This window comes from Myotis lucifugus, unplaced genomic scaffold (genome assembly GCF_000147115.1).
Source record: "Myotis lucifugus unplaced genomic scaffold, Myoluc2.0 scaffold_660, whole genome shotgun sequence".
Lineage (NCBI taxonomy): Eukaryota > Metazoa > Chordata > Mammalia > Chiroptera > Vespertilionidae > Myotis > Myotis lucifugus.
Genome location: NW_005871708.1, coordinates 8,613 through 29,908, shown reverse-complemented (window position 1 = coordinate 29,908; position 21,296 = coordinate 8,613). Strand labels below are relative to the sequence as shown.

The 21,296-nt window shown below is 38.0% G+C and overlaps 1 pseudogene; it reads right to left on the bottom strand.

The window, feature by feature from the left end:
* Positions 1 to 13,338: 13,338 nt before the first annotated feature.
* Positions 13,339 to 15,230, bottom strand: LOC102428860 (annotated as a pseudogene).
* Positions 15,231 to 21,296: the final 6,066 nt, after the last annotated feature.

Genomic DNA, 21,296 nt, shown 5'->3' with positions numbered 1-21,296 from the left:
TTGTCTGCCATAAAATTGTTACTCTATTCTCATGGTTGCACATCGTATTGCTTCTTTTATATGTTTTATGCCAATGCTAGAATTAAAAAATGTTTTAAGTAACAATAGTAATGGTATACATTTGAGTTTTGTTCTTTCTTTTAATAAGAGCATGTTGAATCATGATCATGGTTGTTTGAGACAGATGTGCTTTATCATGTAAAAATATGTTTTATTCCTATTTTATTATGAGTTTCGCCAGAAATTGATAGTTCATTTTCTTAAATAACATTCTAACATTTAAAGGAAAATCATGTGCATGTGTGTGTTATCTCATTTGATCTATTAAGGAAACCGTTATAATAATATATCTGCTAATTCAAAATCAACCTCACAATTTTGGAATAAATTGTGCTTGATTATGTAACATGGGTCATTAAATATACTCATGAATTTTATTACTTAACATTTGAAGTTATTGCATCTACCTCCATAAATCAGCTTGGTTTTTAGATTTTATCATTGAGCTTTTTTGGAAAATTTTGGTATCAAGGTAGTTATATTTGCTTCAGAAAATAAAATGAGAATTTTACGTCTTTATCCTATGGAAGAAATTAAATGGCATGTGAATTATCTGTCCCTGTCCCTTTTGTTTTTGAGGGAACTTACCTAATAAAGTCATCTGGACTAGGTAAATTGTGGAGAAGCATTTTTGATGTCTTTACCATTTCTTCTGTTGTTACTTCTGCCCATTTTAAGGCAATTTGATAACAACATTTCTTCTAAAATCTACATACTAAAATGTAAACTTTATTAAGCTATATTTATTTGCAGAACTTTAAAAATTCTCCTCTATATCTATGGTTATAGCCACTCTACCATTCCTAATATTGCAGGCCATGCATCCCTAACAGGAAGTGGATTCTCAGACCACATTGTAGTCTTGGTAGTAGGCTGGGAATTATATGGCCAGATTAAAATTCAATGAATATATTAGAATTGAAGATAGCAGAGTCTATTTGCAATTTATGACTCTCTCCCCTTCAGCATCAACAAATGTACACAGTCACAAGATCTCCAGTCTGTACTTAAATGTTTGTGAACTTGAAGAAGGAAACATAGCCAGTGATTGGAGCTTTGCCTTTTCCCCTGGATCTTGTGGGACATTCCAACTGGAGAGAAGTGTGACAGGAAAGTGAAAGAAATGCATGTTTTTCAGTTTTCTCTTCTGTCCTTTTTACAGTTAGTGGCTTTCTGAAAGAATTTCCCTTAGGTTATGCTAGACATTTTCATAAAGAAGAGTGAGGCTACTAAAGGTCATATTTTTCTCTTATTTGTGCTTTCACTCTAAAAATCCTTTTCTCTTTATATGATCAATATATACGTCTACATGTCACCAATTTTGGGAATGAAACCAAAATATTAGAAATTTGAAATATTTGACATATTTTCCCTAAAATTTCCTGATTCCAAAAGATTTTATTGTGATATTTTAACTTTGCATTGATATAATACTAATGCATTCCCAATGCATATACTAATTTTCTAATACTTTCATAATCTGAATGATATAGATATCACAAAAGAGTGCAAAAAATCTAAGATACTTAATAAAAAGTTATTAATTTTTAAATGTTTTACAACATAAATCGGTTGATAAATGAAACCTTTGCTGAGAGCAATTTATAACAGCATCACTTTTAGAAATTATTTTCTAATCTAAGAAAATGTTTTAGCACACTCTAGTGGCATACTTTGTAATTTACTATAAAATAAAATCCTGTTGCTCATAATAAATTAGACTAATAAGCTGTACCTATAAATAGCCTATATTATAATAATAATGTGGATGTATTCTACAATAAATAAAGATTTGCTATAAATATTTGTATTTTATAATTTGGTGTTATTTTCTGTTAATTTCTGTGAGGTTTATCTAATATTTAATAATCCACTGAAGCATTTTTTAAAATTTAAAATAATATGGCTTCATTTGAACTATTTGTTTTCATACATCTGATGTGGCAGTCACCAACAAATGCTAACATTTGTGATATGGATTGAATTTTATAATACTTGTTATCCTTTTACCCCAAGTCAGAAGTGACTCTATTACAGTTTAGCTATATACATTTCTGGAGTTAGCCAAAGGGTACCTTCCTCCAGAGAGCCAAGTCCACCCATGGCTTTTGACCTCAACTACAAGCAGAGTCTAGTCACAAAGTTAGAAAGAAAAATCCACACAAAACCACCTTCACTTCTGACACTAAATACAGGTTTGGAAGTTTCCACAAACCACCCTCAGATTGATAATTCTTTAGAAAGACTCACAAAGCTCACTACAACCTACTATTGTTTATTACAATGATTTGGTATAGGGAATCAGCCCCCAAAAAGTGACACATAGGAAGAACCTGATAGGGTTCCAAATGCAAAGCTAACCTTGTTTTCAGGATATATTGCCTTTTATTTTAGTCATCTTAGACTGATAAAAATTCCGTAGATTGGATGGCTTATAAACATCAGAATTTTTTTCTCATTATTCTGGAAGCTAAGAAGCTCAAGATCAAGGTGTCAGTAGATTTACCGTCTACTGAGAATCCGCTTCTAGATTCATAGACTGCCATCTTCTCACTCTAACCTTACAAGGTGGAAAGGGCAAGAAAGTTCTCTGGGGTTTCTTTTATAAAGTAATCATTCCATTCCTGAGGACTACACCTCCCCAAAACCCACTTCCTAATACTATCACACTGTGAATTAGATTTCAGCATTTGAATTTTGTGGAGACACAAACATTCAGACTATAGTAGTCTCCTGTCATTAATGTATGACAGTGCACTAAGAATATTAAAATTTGGGGTATTTACTTGAACTTTGATATTCAGAGTTTTTACTGGAACTTCAGTAGATATGAATAATTAATTGATTGATTGTTCATGTGGTTGCAGACCTACTCTCTGCAGGTCTGGCTTATATCACCTGGTCCAAGGGATCTACCATGAGTCATCTCATTGATATAAACTAATAGGTGTGGTCCTTAGGGTCAACAATAAATAATGCACACTCATGTTTTCAGACTATTCCAAGTAGTTAGAGATTACCCCATAGAAGCTGAGGATAAAGGTGGGAATTCTCTCTGGGAAAAACCAGTCTCTTATATAAAAGGCCTGTGGCTGTCACGCAGTAATGCCCTCATGACCAAATGAGTAGTGGCTCTCTCGGGGGGGGGGGGGGCGGGGAGAGACCTACTAGCAGCGGAGAGCTATCAGTGGCAGAGGGCAGGGCAGCAAGCTACTAGTAGCTGAGAGCTACTAGTGGTGGAGAGCTAGGAGCTGCGGAGGGTGGGGCATGAGCTACCAGCGATGATGGGCAGGGCAGCCAGCTGAGGCAAGCTGAAACCAGCTACTTGCCTGTGATTTCATGAGCACTTGGCCTCTAGTAAGAAATAATAGAGTAAAAAATGGCCAAAGGAAAGGACTATTTGCTACCTCTATAGCAGAATTTTCCTAGAATGACTTTGATCACTTACACATTCCAACTATCATGCCAATTTTAGAAAAAAAATGGCTAAAATAGATCCACACATTATAGTTTTCCTATTGACTATAGCCATATAGACCAAATGCCCTTTAATAATGACTTATGGCCACTAAATAACATATTTCTTTTCAGACTTCTTCAATTTGCTACCTGTAGTCATGCAAAGATATGATCTTCCCTCTCTACAAGGCCTTCCCTTTTCTGCAGGAATTTGGGATTTTGACAGAACTATATTCAAGTCCTGACACTTCCACTTATTGTCTGTGTGGCTTTGGACAGTTTAAGCAACCTCCCTGAAGATTCAATTTTTTCCCTGCAAAACAAATAATAAGAGCACACTCAAATCTTTGTACTGACAATAACAAGGTTATATATGGTAAATCTTTAAACAATTTCAGTGTTTTATGATCACCTGCACAGAGGTGAAATGAACCCTGCCCAATTAATAAGTCAGATATTTAAACTGATGGCACATCACACACCTTGATAATTGCTAAGAACATTTATTACTCACACAAGAAACTTCTGCTTAGAGCAAGGCAGGTACAATCTGGTTGGGAATGGCAAAAGCATATCAGAGAGTTGGTTTGGCTTTTGTAATGGCTATAAAATAGGTCTGAAGAAGGAATCCCACTGGTAGGCTAAGGCTGTGAAATTGCTACAGATCCAATATCTTAAGAGACAGGCAGGTTTCCATATCAATTGCACCAGATATGTGGTGGTACGGAAAGGAAAGGTTGGGGTTTAAATGATTTCCACACTCAAATATCAAACATGGATTCAAACTCTTCATTACCATCAGGAATAGCAGATGCTCAATAAATGTTTGTGCCACTCAGTCATTTTCTTAATGACTATTCTGGGTACTGGAAATATCAGGGGGAACATTTTGTAAAGTATATGATTGTCATTAAGAAAATGACTAACATAAACATAAAAGTTCTAATTCATGCAGATGATAGTTGGACAGACATATTTTTCTCAGTACAGATTTCATGGAATAAAGGAACAATGTCACCTAGAATGTAAGTTTTGTTGATTTTTGTTCTCTCTTAATACCAAAGCACTAAGCATTACTGGATCTACTTTTTGATATGGTGTAAATGATTACTGAGAATCATGAGCTGAACAGATAAATTGTCTCACAAATAAATTTTTTCTCATGGAATATATAGATTATTTAGAAAAAAATGTATCTCACATAAAAAATAACCTGTTATTGCCCACAATATGTTAACCACAATTAAAGAGTCAAGTAGGGGCTGGTACACACACACACACACACACACACACACACACACACACAATATATATATATATATATATATAGACCATTTGAATTTAATTTAGAAACACATTGAAAAGAGTTACTAGAGTTACCAAGAGCAATTACATAAGAATAATAACCACACAAGTTTTGGAATGTACTTACTTATAAACATAAGACATAAAATGATACCATGAACTCTGAAAAACTTACTATGAAGTTAACATTTTAATTTCCAGTTTCTACTGTTAACAATTGGTGATAAGTTGTAAGCATTATAACCAAAAGAACAGACTCTTTTGATTCTTCTCTTCCTCCATATGGAGGTGTTTTCTTTATTTATTTTTATTTCCTACATAGTTCTTGGTTCATTATATTCCACTAGTGGTCCAGTGCACAAATTCATGCACATTGAAAGAAAATTAATTAGAAGAAATATTTTAATATTGTTATTCGCCCTTTCTCTATAATAGAAGTGTCAATCAAATTCACGATCAACAATGACTGATCGAAATACATGCGTGCAATTGGCACCAGCAAAAGCTTTATATGCATTGTGCATGCACAAGTCAACTTATCCTTTTATATATAGAGAGTAAACTTGCTTAATTAGACCTGCTTTCTGATTTAGCTAAACTTTTTCCAGCCCAGTGAAGCACCCCAACTTCTCTTTCAGGTAATTGTCAGCAACACAGCAGTAAATATCAACATGAAGCATATTATTATTGTAGATCACGCAGGGAGAACAAAGGGTAAAAAATTTACTGTAGCAGTGTTTGACTATATTCTGCACAGTGAGAAAACCTGAAGTCATTTTCAAGGTCCACCACTTCTTACTTCTTTTCAGTCCGGTCAAGTTTCTAAGCTTTCTAAATCTTCGTTTTCCAGCTAATGAAAAGAAAATAGGATTCCACCGAGTCTCCTATCTACCTACTCCAGGACTTCTGTGAGGATCAAATGATATGAGGCACAGTTTTGAAAACGCTTCACAGACATTTGGTTAAAGTGTAAAATGTTTCCACCTGGCTATAAAGCAAGTCTATAAAGCAAGTCGTGTTCCTGGGCTGAAGAAACTGCAAGGAAGCTAGTCACTAGGGAGAGGAAGCTGGGGGTTGCTACGTGACATCATTACCTGGTGCCTACAGCCACCATTTCCAGGCTGGGCTGGGCTGTGGGTCACATTTTGTGCCATGGGGTCTCGGCAGCATTGGCTGCAATTTGGTGGGGTGTTGTTCTGGGGTGGTTGTAGGGCCTGTGTACCACTCGGGGGAAGCCAAGTGTTACTTTGTGGACACTAGGTTCACGGTGCCTTCTCTCTGTAAATGACCAGTGCACGTCACAGCAGCTCCTGCTTTGAGCATCTGCTCCCTGGTGGTCAGTGTGTGTCATAGCGGCTGGTCAGATGGTGGGACACTTAGCATATTAGCCTTTTATATATACAGATTCTGAATGATCATTACCTTATAGCATGGGTATTTTTTTAAATAGCAAAAGTGACATATGATAAACACTCATATTTAAAGTATACAACTTAATAAGTTTTGACATGTGAATGCACCCATGAAACCATCATCACAACCAAGAGGATGAACATTTAATCACCCTCCAAAGTTCCTAGTGAACCTTTGTAAGCCCTCATGCACGCCTATTCCTGAGCAACCCACCCCAGGCAACCACTGATATGCTTTCCATCATTGTAGATTAGATGGCATTTTGTAAAAATTTTATATAAACACAATCATATAATATGTTATCTGTTTTGCCTGGTTTCTTTCACTCAGTATAATTGTTTTCAGATTCACCTATGTTTTTGGATATATCTAATTTGTATTTTTATTGTTATTTTGTTAATTTACCAATAAATGTTTACCCATTTGCCTATGGGTAAGTGTGTGGATTAGTTTCTGTTTTTTTATTATTACAGATGAAATTGTCATAGATCTTCATATTCAAGGCTTTATATGGTCATATGATTTCATATCTTTGGGTAAAAGCCTAGGAATAGAATGGCTGGGCCACAGAGTATATGAGCACTTAAATTTATAAGATACCATTAAATCGCTTTCCTAAGTGATTATGCTATTTTATATTCCCACAGCAATATATGAGATTTCCAGTTGCTCCACAAAAGGATCCTTTTTAAGTCCACCCCTCCACTGTTAAATGATTTGTATAACCAAAGGAAGTAGATTAAAATCATCACTTATTTAGAATGTGGATTCCATTGTTGGTTGTGGAATATTCTGAAAGTGTAATTAGACCCTGTTGGTCAATGGTCTTCTTCAAGTCTATTATATACCTACTGATTTTATAGTTAGGGTTCTTTCAATTATCAATAAAGGGATATTGAAATATTTTACTATAAATCTGTATTTGTCTTTTTTTTTTCCTTTGCATTTGCATTTGTTTTCTTTTGCACCTGTAATAAATCATCATAAACATAGAAACTCAAAACAATATACTTTTAAAATTATGGTGTCAGACTGGGCTCTTTCAGATGGCCAAGAGAAATATGAAGTGGCTCAAAGTCACTAATCACCAGAGAGATAAAAATTAAAAAGACAATGAAGCATTACTTCACATCTCTCAGAATGGCTATCATCAAAAATAAACAAATGTGCCGAAACCAGTTTGGCTCAGTGGATAGAGCATCGGCCTGTGGACTGAAGGGTCTCAGGTTCGATTCCGGTCAAGGGCATGTGCCTGGGTTGCGGGCACATCCCCAGTGGGAGATGTGCAGGAGACAGCTGATTGATGTTTCTCTCTCATCGATGTTTCTAACTCTCTATCTCTCTCCCTTCCCCTCTGTAAAAAAATCAATAAAATATATTTTAAAAATAAATAAATAAACAAATGAAAAGTGCTAGTGAAGATGTGAAGAAAAGGGAACCCTAATACACTGCTGGTGGAAATGCAGCCACTGTGGAAAACAGTATGGAGTTTCCTCAAAAATTAAATATGGAACTGCCATTTGATCTAGGGGTCCCATACCTTGGTATATATTCTAAGAAAAACAAAATATCTTTCAGAAAGAATGTATGCACCCCTATGTTCATAGCAGCACAATTTACAATAGCTAAGATCTGGAAACAGCATAAATGCCCATCAGTAGATGAGTAGATAAAAAAGCTGTGGTACATTTACACCATGGAATACTATGCAGCTGTAAAGAAGAAGGATCTCTTTCTCTTTGAGACAGCATGGAGGGACCTGGAGAGTATTATGCTAAGTGAAATAAGTCAGTCAGAGAAAGGCAACTACCCATGATCTCACTCATATGTGGAATCTAATGAACAAAATAGATCCAGAGACAGAACCTTGGAACAGACTGCCAAATCTTAGAGGGTAGATGATGATGGGAGTGTGGGGTGGGAGGAGATTAACTGAGGAATTTATATGCATATATGCATAGACCATGGATATAGACAACAGTGTGGTGAAGGCCTTGAAGGAGTGGACATGGTCAATGGGAATAAAAAAGGGTATATCTGGCCCTAGCCAGTTTTGCTCAGTGCATAGAGCATAAGTCTGTGGACCAAAGGGTCCTGGGTTCTATTCCAGTCTAGGGCAAGTACCTTGGTTACAGGTTACCCCCTGGTGTGGGCCCTGGTCAGGGCTCATGCAGGAGGCAACCAATCAATGTGTTTCTCTCACATAGATATTTCTCTCTGTCTTTCCTTCTCTATTCCACTCTCCCTGAAAATCAGTGGAAAAATATATCCTCAGGTGAGGATTAACACAACAAAAAAAGAACACATCTGTAATACTTTCAACAGTAAAGACAGGTTTAAAAAATGACTCAATGCACAAATAAATGGAACAACAAATAAATGTTTCTCTCTTTCCCCCTTTCTCTCTCTAAAATTAATTTTAAAATTCTCATTAGATACCTCTATTTTTTCTTAAAGTTCCTTAAAATAAGTCAGTTTCTTCATTTCACTTTCTACTTCTCTACAAGCTGCTAAAACCACTGTGCTTTCTTTAGCAATTCAACAATGACCCTTAGATTGCATAAACCACTAAAAAAATAAAAGCTTTTTTTATCCCTGGGTGGGTCATTCAGTTGGTTAGAGTGTTGTCCTGCTATGCCAAGATTGCAGGTTTGATCCCTGGTTAGAGCTTATATAAGAAGCAAACAATGGATGCATAAATAAGTATAACAACAAATCTATCTCTCTCTCTCTCTCTCTCTCTCTCTCTCTCTTTCTCTCTCAAAAATCAATCAATGAAAAAAATGTAAAAGGTAATAAAAATAAATTACTATATATCTCCTATAATAATAAGAGCATAATATGCTAATTAGACCAGACAGCCAAACAACCTTCAGGACATCATTCCAGACATCCTTCCGGACAAAGGTGCAGTGGTGGGGGCCGAGGCAGAGGCAGTTAGGGGTGATCAGGCAGGAAGGCAGAGTGGTTAGGGGCAATGAGACAGGCAGACAGAGTGGTTAGGGGTAATCAGGCAGTCAGGCAGGCGAGCAGTTAGGAGCCATGGTCCCAGATTGGGAGAGGGATGTCCGACATCCTCTGAGCGGTCCAGGATTGTGAGAGGGTACAGGCCAAGCTGAGGGACCCCCCATGCACGAAATTTAAGCACTGGGCCTCTAATATATAAATAAAAGCTTTTATGTAGCTAAATTTACTTCATCTAAACAAAAAAAACAAACTTATGCACACCATCCATAGTTCCTCCAAAATTCACTTTAAGCATCTAATTTACTTTACCAAATACTCTTTTTTTGCCTGTTATTTTTAACTTTTTAAATAAACTTGTTGTTAATACAGTATTACAGATATGTCCCCTTTCACCCCCACACCCCTATCCTCCCAGGTCCTATCCACCCCCATGTCTTCATTACCCTACTGCCCATGTCCATGGGTTATGCCTATAAGTATATAAGTTCTTTGGGTTATCTCTTCTCATCCCCCCAAAACCACATTGAGGTATGCCAGTCTGTTCCATGCCTCCATGCTTCAGCTCTTATTTTGTTGGCCAATTCATTCTGCTCATTAGATTCCAACAAATAAGTGAGATCATGTTATATTTGTCTTTCTCAGATTGGTTTATTTCACTTAGCATAATATTTTCCAGGTCCATCCGTACTGTCCCAAAGGGTAGGATAACCATCTTTTTTACAGCCTCATAGTATTCTATTGTGTAAATATCCCACAGCTTTTTTACCCATTCAATTACTGATTGGCATTTCGGTTGTTTCCAAATCTTAGCTATTGTAAATAACGTCACTATGAACATAGGGGTACCTATATACTTTCTGATTGCAGTTATGGGGTTTTTTTAGGATATATTCCCAGAAATGGAATCACTGGGTCAAACAGAAGTTCTATTTTTAATTTTTTGAGCAAACTTCATACTGTTTTCCACAGTGGCTGCACCAGTCTGCATTCCCACCAGCAGGAAACTAGTGTTCCCTTTTCTCTGCATCCTCGCCAGCATTTGTTGATTGTTGATTTTTTTAATGATAGGCATTCTTACAATTGTGAGGTGATATCTCATTGTGGTTTTAATTTGAATTTCTCTGATGATTAGTGACTTTGAGCATTTTTTCATGTGGCTTTTGGCCATTTGTATGCCCTTTTTGGAGAAATGTCTATTCATACAAGAAGATGAAACTAGATCAACAACTTACACCATACACAAGAATAAACTCAATATGGATTAAAAAAACTTAAATGTAAGGCATGTAACCATAAAAATCTTAGAAGAAAACATAGGCAGCAAAATATCAGACATCTCATGTCTGATACTAAGGAGAAAATAAACAAATGGGACTACATCAAAATAAAAAGCTTCTGTACAGAAAAAGAAATAACCATCAAAATGAAAAGGGAAGCCACTGTATTTGAGAACATATTTGCCAATAATACATCTGACAAGGGGTTAATATCCAAAATATATAAAGTACTCACACAACTCAACAAAAGGAAGACAAACAATCTAATAAAAATGGCCAGAAGACCTGAATAGACATTTCTTCAAAGAGGACATTCACTCTTTCATCCTCAAAATACATCTCTTCATAGAGATATATGAGTCCTCTAATAAGAAATGAGATTTTTATTATATTCACTTTACTTTTCACCAACTGTATTTTTATAAATATTTTCCAGTGACAGTTTGTGTTATCTGTAGGTTTTCTTTATAATATATAAGAAGTTATTCTCTTTAATTTGGTAAAATAGTCAATTGTTCCAGCAAGTTTTATACATTCATTAGTTGGAATAATTACAGAAACCATTCACAATGAGAAACCATGTACTAATTGAGAGGAATGGGCACCACATAGATGTTTCTTTTCCTGCAGTATTATTAATATCTCTGGATAATAACTGTAATTTGTTTATGTTTCAATATTTTTAGAATTACTTTAAAAATGGACATAATATTTTCCTGATGTTTCGTGTCTGTTAAATGCCTATCAGAATTAATACCTTTATGATCTCAAGTCTCCCTTTCACAATTTTTTTTTATTTTCCCCATTCTTATATAGTTTCACAGTAAAAAGCTATGTAATCTTTATTTTAAAAAGACATAATTTCAATCTTGGCAGAAATTAAGATCTCTAGAGTCTTCTTATAAGCAATAATCTTCCCACTATGATTTCTCAACCCATTTGTTCTAGTGAAAAGAACAGCTACTTTCTATTTCCTTCATCAAAGACAAAAATGCTTTCTGAAGTTTAAAATGTTTATCTTCTCCTCAAGATGAACTTTCCACTGATCAGAGATTATTTCAAGATCTGGTTATTGTTTACTATAAATTACTTGCTAAATTTAAGTGTGAACTACTGTGATTTAGAACTATAATCTTATTCATTTATTCCCTGGTGCAGTTTTCCTAAAGTCTTTCAAATGGAGAGTAAGAGTTCCTGGATGCACAGCTCTGATTTGTGGATTAGGACTCACAGTCTCCATGGGGTGCCTAGAGGGCTGCCTGGTGGGAAGACAGCATGCACACAACCCATTATTCTTGGGAGGATTGAGCAGGAATGAATCAAGGCACCTGCAGGTGCTGTGGGAATCCAGAGGAGGACAAGGCAGATCCTGCTTGGAGCATCAGCGTAGACTTCCTGGAGGAAGGAACAGCAAGAGCAAACTTTCATCAAGAGAGTGATTGATGGAAAAGTAACATGCAGAGTGCTTCTCAGGAGATAGGGAACCCTAGGGGGCTTTGAAGATCAAGAGGGTGCCGGTAGTAGTGGGAGTGGGGAAGAAGGTGGAAAAGCTTCTTGGAGTAGGTGAAATTAAGTGGATAGGTAGAAATTAGCCAGACAGGACCTGGCCAGTGTGGTTTCGTTGGTTGGACCTTCATCCTGAACACGAAAAGATGGCAGTTTCGATTCCTGGTCAGGGCACATACCCAGGTCAGAGTCCGATGCCATGTTGGGGCGTATCCAGGAAGCAACTGATGGGTGTTTCTCTCTCACCTCTGTCTCTCACCCTCCTCCTCTCCCTTCCTCACTCTAAAATCAATAAAAATGAAATAAGTAAAAATAAATTAGCAAATCAAGGGAAATAATCTATATATATAAAAGCCTAAGCAACCTGCCGACCAGCCAACCGGCCAACCAGCCAGTAGCTACGACTCACAATGACCACCAGGGGACAGATGCTTAAAGCAGGAGCTGCTGAGCAACAGCAACTTTGCAGAGTGCCCTCTCGCACTCCGGGATCCCTTGGGGGATGTTGGACTGCCAGTTTCAGCCTGATCCCCACAGGCCAGGCCGAGGGACCCTCCTGTCAGAGGGACCACACTCACTCTGCAGACGCCCTTTGAGGCCCGGTGCCACCCCAGGTGTGGCTGGCCGGGGAGGGACTGTGGAAGGTTTGCTCCAGGGGGTGTCCAGCCCATCTTGCCCAGTCCTGCCCCACCAGCCACCTTCTAATTAATTTCATTTCAATGTGCACGAATCCATGCACTGGGCCTCTGGTTAAAAATAAAAGTAAATGGAAAGTAAGATAATAATCTATGATGAGCCCTAACCAGTTTGGCTCAGTGGATAGAGCTTCAGCCTGCAGACTGAAGGGTCCCAGTTTCGATTCCGGTCGAAGGCATGTACCTTGGTTGCGGGCACATCCCCAGTAGGGGGTGTGCAGGAGGCAGCTGATGGATATTTCTCTCTCATCAATGTTTCTAACTATCCCTCTCCTTTCCTCTCTATAAAAAAATCAATAAAATGTATTTAAAAAAATACTAATCTATGATGATTAGGGTGTCACTTTTGAACACAGGAAAACCTAACAGAATTATATAATTTCTACTGAATATCATTTAAAATTTCTTATACAATCTTGGAGTTTACTATTATGCTGAAATGTGAAAAATATAAAGAAGGAAAGTTCCACCGTACACCATCTTATATCCCTAGTATGCTTTAGGATTCTTATATAGTACCAAATAAACCTTTGGTATATGAAGTTTCCTGCTGATTTTTTTTGAAACCAAATCTTTAATATTTTCATTAAACTGCGTCGATACAATTTCAAGTAAATGCAAACTGGAAGTCCAGGCCCAGGAATTCATAAGGGAAACAATATTTCAAACAACAAGAAACACCAGTGATCTTCCACTCCAGCCACACTATTAGTGGCCATGATGGTGCCAGTCAGCCAGTGTTATCCAGATTACCGAGTGTTTATCACATCATCAATTTTCAGGATGCTCTGGACAGTTTCAGTCGCTAGAGTCAGCGCACTAACTGAAACCAACAGGGGCTGAACAACCAGTTCCTCCAAAATGTTGAAAATACCACCCTTTTTGACATTAATGCCTGTAGTTTTTTCTCCTTGGGCATGCCAGTTTCCTAGTTCTGTTACTGTAGAAATGGGATTCAGGCCAGCATTTTCAGCTAGTGTAGATGGAATTACTTCCATACCATCTGCAAAAGCAAAACACAGTAGGATTCCATACCACTCAATGTTCATGAATATTCAGTTACCCGTAGAGTCAACTCTATTTCTGGAGCACCACCTCCTGCAATATGAGCTCTATTCTTCACTAAACAGCGAATGACAAATAGGGCATCATTAATGGAGTGCTGATTCTTCAATAACCAATTTGTTAGATCCACAAACAACAATTGTAACTGTTTTTCCAGGGCTTATACAGACTGTAATCTGGAGCAGTTTGCCAGAACCATTTAAATTGACCTCCTCAGCTAACTCAGTTATGAACTGGTCAATAGGAACAACTGGTTTGGTTCCAATCATCTTACAAATGAACTCAATATCTTCTCTTTCAATATCCTTAATCACCATAATCTTCATTTTGTTTCTGAAATGTAATGCAAGATCACTTAGAGTAGTGGTTCTCAACCTTCCTAATGCCGCGACCCTTTAATACAGTTCCTCATGTTGTGGTGACCCCTAACCATAAAATTATTTTCATTGCTACTTCATAACTGTAATTTTGCTACTGTTATGAATTATAATGTAAATATCTGATATGCAGGATGTATTTAGACCACCCCTGTGAAAGGGTCGTTCGACCCCCAAAGGGCCGCGACCCACAGGTTGAGAACCGCTGACTTAGAGCATCTCTTAAAATAGACCTTTGTATGAGAAGAGCATTACATCCTGTTTGTTTTTTAATTTGCTTCACTAAGTTTAGAATATTGGCTCTCTCCTCTCAAAGCACTCAGTCCATCTGGACATAGTCAGAAACTACTATCTGTTTTGGGAGCAGATAAGCAAAACTGAATAAGCCCAATTTTAGCCTTTCGACTCTGGTTATACCAGAATTTGCCACCTTCTGAGTGAGAACCAACTCACAGTCATCGATTGTCCCACCAAGTTTCTTAACTATTTTAATATCTCTAAGATCTACACTAGTAGCTGTGGCTGAGTCAATCACTTTCAGAATTGCATTTACACTCATTGGAGAAAGCAGACTTGAATACTGAGAGTCAACCTTTGAGTTCAAGGAAGTGGCTGCACTATTTACAAAGTTTCTCTGTCACTCAGTTCCACAGGGTGAGACATGTGAACCAATACTTCAATACCCTTTTCCAAAGCCTTCTGGAATGACTCTGAAATGATAGTTGGATGAATCCCTTTCTGAAGAAGCTTAGTACAGGAATCTAAGAGAGAGCCAGCAATGATGACCACTGATGTAGTGCCATCTCCTGCTTCTATATCTTGTGCCTTAGACAACTCTACCAGCATTCTGGCTGCTGGATGTTACACTTGCATTTGTTTCAGAATGGTGGCACCATCAGTTGTAATGGTCACATCACCTTTTCCATGTTGAATCATTCTGTCCATTCCTTTTGGTCCAAGACTTGTTCTAATAGCATCAGCAAAAGCTTTGGCCGCGGAGAGGTTGCTGAAGCTGAGATGTTGCTGAAGCTGATCTGGGTCGGCTTATCCCAGTCCTGATAGGCGCTTTTGTGCTCCCCGATCCTGCGTGCCACGTTCTCAGGCATGGCGAGGCGGGCTGGGTCTGTGTGGAGCTCAGGAAGGCCGGATGGATGCAGATTCTGGGCCTCCTGCTGATTTTTAAGGAAGTAATTATGCCCCCAGGTAATTTTTATCCACATAATCTTTATTGCTCTGGAAGGTCAGCAAAGCTGAACTGAATGTTGATTCAGGAACATTTAAAAGTTTCGTGCAAATCATGATGATAGATAAAAATAGTCAATTTATTAATCTGCTTTTCTTACACTAGTCAGTATCAAAGAGAAGATATTGAATTCAAGTACTTAATAGTAACCTGGAGTAATGTCATATTAAACGAAAATATGATATAAGCTCATTGTATAAAAATAAGTAAACACTCCACTACTACACATATTCCTGAACTGCTTTCATGGCACCACAAGTAGAAGGCCACCAGTGATGTCTGAATGCATACATTCAGTAGAAAAGTAAGATCATCAATGAGTTCAAAGGGGATTATTTTTCATTCTCATTGAAATCATCTGTTTCTATTTCTCTTTTCAACTTTGAAAAATGTATCTATTCTTATAATTTCAGTATCCCCTTTTCATATAAATGACTGCTAACCCTCTCATCAGTCTCCAGTGAAATAGTTCTACTTATATAAAAGGTATCTCCACTTAGATATCTTGTTACTTCAACTATACATGTCTAATAATTTACTTTCCTCCCTTCCCCACAATTGGCACAGATTTCTATTGTTGTTAGTGTTATTATCATCCTCTGTTAGCCTAAATAGCCAGTTAGGGAATCACTCCTTCCCTACAATCCTCATATATAACATGTCTCAAAGTGAAGTTAATGGCTCCATTAATGACTTATTTATCTATATCTTGCTCACCCTTTATGATTCAGATGAAATCTCAGCTTTTTCTTTTAGATGTTGAACTCTAATAGGATGGCTAGTGGATGGCTAGTGAACTGTAAATATCACTCTAATAGAATCTGTGTCTAATAAAAAAAGGTAAATAATGTACAGTTTTTTAACAATATCATAGACATGAGTTTCAGGGAAAGAAAGTAGAGAAATCATATTTATCAGCTATTGGGATATATATATATATATATGTATATATATATATATATATATATATATATATATATATATATATATTTCCTCTCTGAAACACTGAATTTAAATAGTTACTTTATTAACTGTTTTGAGAAAAAAAAATTAACATTCTTTAGGTGCCCTTTACTTCATGCCATATACTGGCGTGACTATATGACATTTGTATGTCGGTTCTTTCAGTACAAAACACCTTTTATGTACTGAGAATCTAAAACTGGGAAACTGCATTTTCTTGACTACTGATAGGCTTACCTGTGTTACACCCCCGTCATGTCTGAAAAGAAGCTTGGAAGACCTTCAATTGTCCTCTAAAAGATGATACCTCCTAAACTTGTAATGATTTTAATTTAGGATCACAGTTATGATTTTATATATACTCCACAGGAGTTTTAATAAAGTGGCCATTCTGTCTTTGCTATGCAATTAATTGATAACCCCTCACAGCCTAATCTTGCTTTTCTAGCATATTCAGCTACTAAAGCTATTGGATAAGTCTATTTTATCACACACACTTAAATTTAAAATAACAGGTCAATTTTTCCTTGGAAGAAAATTAACAAAGAAAGATAAGCACTTTGTTAGTAGACTAGCCAAGGCAAAATGCTGTGTATGTAAAATTAAAATGTATACTTAAGACAATCGTCACTAAGTTCATTTATCCACAAAATGGTTTTTTGTGCTTTTTAAATCATTTGTGGGGGGTTTTCACTAAATTATAAAACACCCCAGAATTTGCCCTATGAATAAAAATTAAAATCTCGGGACAAGGGGGGTGGGGATGAGGAGGAAACTGGTCTTGCAAGGCCTGACAGGACATAAAATCTGTGAACAATGCATTGCCCTGGGGCGGGGGGAAGGTCGTTATCGCTGGCCCCAGGACAGATCGTCTGATATGACCTGGGAACCCCCAACACCTGGGGGCCTTCCTGTAAGCCTACAAGGGGGCAGAGCCATATCCGCAAGACAAAGGCCCCAGAAGATTATAAAAAGTGAAGCCTCTGTATGTTACTTTACTCTGATTTGGAAATTATTTCCCGGAGTCCACTAGTCACTAGTGTTAATAAATGGGTTCCTCCTTTTCTCTAGGAAAAATAAAATAAAATAAAATAAAATAAAATAAAGTAAAATAAAATCTCCTTTTAAATATTCACAAATTTTTTAAAAAGTGTAGGGGAATATATTATTTTTAAATTTATAGTTATTATTGAAAGTATTACAGATTTCTTTTTTTCCCAATTGACCCTATCTTCTCCCACCTGCGCCCCCTTTCAAGCCTTTGCCACACTATTGTCTGTGTCCATGGGCTATGCATATGTGCATATAAGTTCCCCAGTTAATCTCTACCCCTCACTCCCCTCTTCCCTCTGAAATTCATCAGTCTGTTCATGGTTCTTTGTCTCTAGATCTACTTTGTTCATCAGTTTATTTTTTCATTCAATTCCACATATGAGTGAGATCATGTGATACTTACCTTTCTCTGACTGGCTTATTTTGCTTAGCATAATACTCTTTAGGTACATCTATACTGTTGGAAATGGCAAGAATTCCTTCTTTTTTACTGCCACATAGTATTCCATGGTGTACCAGGTGTACCAGTTAATAATGTGGATTTTGTAATCAAAGAAAACACGATAATTTCAAGAGAAACATCAAAAGTGCTTTATTCAAAGTAATATCCATCACTAGCTACACATTTCTCCCATCTTTCAGTAATTTGTGGATACCGTCCCAATAGAACTTTTCTTGTTTTGAGACAAACCATTCAGAGACCCAATTTTTCACTTCTTTGTACGTTTTGAAGTGCTGCTCAGAAAGTGTGTGTGCCATCGATCAGAACAAGTAGTAATTTGAAGGAACAAGGTCTGGTGAATATGGCGGCTGGGTTAATACTTCCCAGGCAAGATCTTTTAATGTGTCTTTAACTGACACATAACTGGTTTTGAAGTGTGTGATGGTGCGTTATCATGAAGCAAAATTACTTTGCCGTGTCTTCTGACATTCTGGTCATTTCACGATCAAAGCGTGGTTCAAATTGATTATTTGTTGTCGGTAGTGATCAGTATTAAAAACTACCCGCAAACAATGTGTTAATGGTTTCACCTGGTTTTAGAAGCTCATAATACACCACACCTTCCTGATCCCACGAAACGCAGAGCATTGTCTTCTTTCTGAAGCAATTTGGCCTTGCAGTCGATGTTGATGGTTGACCTGGATCAACCCATGATTTCGTGCATTTGGGATTCTCAAAACAAATCCACTTTTCATTGCCAGTCTCAATTCAATGCAAAAAAGACCTTCTTTCGTGCCATTGAAGCAACATTTTACTGATGACTTTTCAGTTTTCCATTTGTCTTTCCTTCAGTTGATGTGGCACCCATTTTCCTTCCTTTGAAATCTTTCCCATTGCTTGTAAATGATCAGAAATTGTTTGCTGAGCAATGTTTAATCTTTCTGCAAGCTGTTTTTTTAGTTTGACATGCATCTTCATCCAATAATGCTTGTAATTGTTGGTCTTCAAACTTTTTCGGTTGACCTGGACGTTCTTTGTCTTTCACATAGAAATCATCACTTTTAAAGTTTAAACCGGTGTTCACAAGTATCTTGAGATGGAGCATGTTCACCATAAGCTTCCCAAAGTACACAATAACTTTTTCTTCAAAATAAAGTAATGAATTAAAACTTCCCTCAAATGCGTAAAAATATCTATGATGTTAACACCTTCAGAAAATTTGACAAATGAAGTTTTGAAGCTTGCTATCAATACAACAAAATAGCATACATATCAAATTGCATATATATCAACATATGTGTAACTCCATCTATTTTTTTAAAAATCTGCATTACTAAGCGGTACACCTGGTAAATGTACCACAGTTGCTCTCTTCAGCCACCTGACTCAGGGGCTGTCCAGCTCCTGAGTGTAGTTCATACCAGTTACTTATCTCACAGCCTAGGAGTATTTCCACTCGCACATCCCTCTGGTGAATCAGGATCTGATCAATCAGCACCAAGAATTCAAGGCCAGAAGGTGCCCTGGGCAGTGGTGAGAGGGGGACAGCAGGCCCGGCAGCAGGCCCAAGGGCACTGGGGCCAGGCGAGGGGAAGAGAGTGAAGCCGAGTGAAGGGGCAGGCACATGGGCAGGCACTGGATCTGGTCCAGGCCCAGGATGCTGCTCCTGTTCTGGGTACCCAGTGGTCACAGGGTAAGGAGGAGGGGGCGAAGGGGTGTAGCCTGCCATAGGAAAGGGATGAGGGTTTGCGGGTTGTCACTATACCAGAAGCTTAGTTCTAGAAGTGGAGGCAAGCTTGTTCTCCCTTTGTTCTCCCATTCTCTGCAGAGGCGGCTGTTGACAGACGGCAGGACGGATGGATCCGCAATCAGACTAATGGCCCGACCTCTAGGGAAGTTTCCTGACCCCTCTGTGTCCCCCACTCACCTGAAGCCCCTAAAATAGTCAGGGTGCCCAGCACTCGGAGGTTTCTGTGAGCTCATGTGCAGTGATCACACTTCTTCTGGAGCGGGGCGGGTTCAAGTGACTTGTGGAGCATCTAGGGAGGGGAAGTGGCCACAATGCCCGAGGCTAAGTTCCAGGAGGCCTGCAGCGCTGTTGGGATCATGCCAGCAGTGTTGGTCTGTTGGTGCCTGGTCTGTCCTCTTGAGATTGCACCTGTAGGACTACTAAGGGAGCCAGTCCCCAGTTCCACCCCACCTCTGCCACCAATTGATTGGAGTCTGAGGGCTGGGAGGAGGGACCAAGAGGTTTGCCTTTCAGCTGCTTACCAGTCACTGCTTGCCAGTCACTACTGCCACTGATTGATCAGCTCCTGCTCCCTCAGCTCCCTAGCCTGGCATTCGGTTGAGACTTTGGTCGTTTAAGACATTACAGAAACTGGGTTTTTATATATTAGGATATATATATATATATATTCTACAAGAGCTTTACCTCAGAACAAAAGATATAGATAAACTAAAAGTAAATGAATAGAAAAAATATTTCATGCACATGGAAATAAAAAAAGCTGAGGTAGCAATACTTATATCAGATAAAATAGAATTTAGACATATGCTATAGTAAAAAGTAGAGAAGGACATGGCATAATGATAAAGTGAGCAATCCAACAGCAAAATAAAACCTTATAAATATTTATGCATCCAACATTAGAGTACTTAAATATATCAACCAAGTCTTGAGAGACATAAAGGGAGAGATCAACAGAAACACAGTCATAGTAGGGGATTTTAACTCCCCTTTGACATCAATGGTTAACTCTACAGAAAATCAACAAAGATACAGTGGCCTTAATTGACACACTGGATCAGGTGGATTTAACTAGTATCTTCAGAACATTTTACCAAAAAGCAGCAGGATATACATTCTTTCCAAGTGCACATGAGAAATTTGTAGGATATAACATATGTTATGACACAATACAAGTTTCAATAAATTTAGGAAAATCAAAATTATATCAGGCCTCTTCTCTGAAAATAATGGTATTAAACTAAAATCAATTTGGTTTATCTTTTACTTAAGAAACTAAATATTTTTTTTATTTTTTTTCTCACTTTATTTTACTTTTTTATTATTATACTAGAGGCCCGGTGCACAAAAATTTGTGCACTTGGGAGGGTCCCTCAGCCCGCCCTGTGCCCTCTCGCAGTCTGGGACCCCTCGGGGATGTCCACCTGCTGGCTTAGGCCTGCTCCCCGGGGATTTGGCCTAAGTTGACAGTCAGACATCCCTCTGGCAGCCCAGGAGCCCTTGGGGGATGTCCACTTGCCAGCAGGGAGCAGGCCTAGCTGAAGTCGGACATCCTTAGCGCTGCTAAGGAGGCAGGAGAGGCTCCCACCACCACTGCTGCACTGGCAGCCGTCAGCTTGGCTTGTGGCTGAGCAGACTCCCCTTGTGGAGCACATTGACCACCAGGGGGCAGCTCCTACATTGAGCTTCTGCTCCCTGGTGTCAGTGTGTGTCATAGTGAC